This window comes from Brassica rapa, unplaced genomic scaffold (assembly GCF_000309985.2).
Source record: "Brassica rapa cultivar Chiifu-401-42 unplaced genomic scaffold, CAAS_Brap_v3.01 Scaffold0319, whole genome shotgun sequence".
Classification (NCBI taxonomy): Eukaryota; Viridiplantae; Streptophyta; class Magnoliopsida; order Brassicales; family Brassicaceae; genus Brassica; species Brassica rapa.
In genome coordinates this window covers 16,413-17,158 of record NW_022610262.1, presented here as the reverse complement: position 1 = coordinate 17,158, position 746 = coordinate 16,413, and positions in this window count along the sequence as shown.

Sequence of the window (746 nt, the reverse complement as noted above, 5' to 3'; positions counted from 1 at the left end):
ACGCACATGACGTCCGTGGGTGTCCGCCAGCACACACAGGACGTCTGTGGCTGTCTGTGGCTGTCCGTCAGCACACACAGGACGTCCGTGGCTGTCCGTGTGTGTCCGTCTGTGTCTGCCAGCACACACAGGACGTCCGTGGCTGTCCATCAGTACACATATCAGCATGTTGGTCCTTGGACTCTGCACGCTGGCCCTTCCCGTGGACTGTTTGGGTGATTTTGGCCCACGTGGGCTTTCTGTTCAGTACACACTGGACGTCCGTGGGTGTCCATCAGCAGACACAAGACTTCCGTGGGTGTCCGTCAGCACACACAGGACGTCTGTGGCTGTCCGTCAGCACACAGAGGACGTTCGTGGCTGTCCATCAGTACACATATCAGCACATTGGTCTTTGGACTCAGCACGCTGACCCTTCCCGTGGACTGTTCGAGTGATTATGGCCCACGTGGGCTGATTGTTCAGTACACACAGGACGTCTGTGTGTGTCCGTCAGCACACACAGGACGTCCGTGGGTGTATGTCAGCACACACAGGACGTCCGTGTGTGTCTATCAGCAGACACATGACATCCGTTGCTGTCCATGTGTGTCCGTCAGCACACACAGGACGTCAGTGGCTGTCCATCAGTACACATAACAGCACGTTGGTCCTTGGACTCAGCATGCTGACCCTTCCCGTGGACTGTTCGGGTGATTTTGGCCCACGTGGGCTGTCTGTTCAGTACGCACAGGACGTCCGTGGGT